We start from the raw sequence: 623 nt of genomic DNA, 5'->3' as shown, positions 1-623 counted from the left end.
TTCTCTCCATGGGCGGAGCTATGCATGTAGTAGTGGGTTTAATTGAACCCACTTAACCTTGAATTTTTTTAAAGAACTATGTAGTATTATATAGAACTTTTGACAAGTTTTCATAAATTGTTCCAAAAAATATATTTATCAATTGTTTTATTAAAAAAATTATTAATTCTATGTTTATCATATTTTTATATGTTTAGCACGCATAAAATTATTAATGGTTGAATCAAGATTGTTAAAATCGGGATCTTAGGTAAGATCGTTGAGAGGGACTCATAGATCGGATTGAGTATCATAGGATTTTACTTTTAATATAAAATACAATGAAAAATTATAAATAATAATAATGTATGTTACATAATTTTAAAAAAAATTAAAGAAAAATGATAAATTTAATTTAATGCATTTTTTATACTAACATAAATTAGAAGAGACGTTTGAAAAATGAATTTATATTCAAATTTTAAATATAAATATACACATACAGACATACATATAATAAATAAATAACAAAAAAAATTGTGGGATTTGGATCTTAGTAGAATTGGGATTGTGGGGACGTATTTTTAGGGTCTCGCCACGTGGCCGAGGTGTCACGTGGGCAAGCCATGATGCTGAGGTTGTTA

This window comes from Camellia sinensis, chromosome 11 (genome assembly GCF_055761805.1).
Source record: "Camellia sinensis isolate YWXY chromosome 11, ASM5576180v1, whole genome shotgun sequence".
Classification (NCBI taxonomy): domain Eukaryota; kingdom Viridiplantae; phylum Streptophyta; class Magnoliopsida; order Ericales; family Theaceae; genus Camellia; species Camellia sinensis.
The sequence above is the reverse complement of the archived record's forward strand: the minus strand, read 5'-3'. Positions refer to the sequence as shown.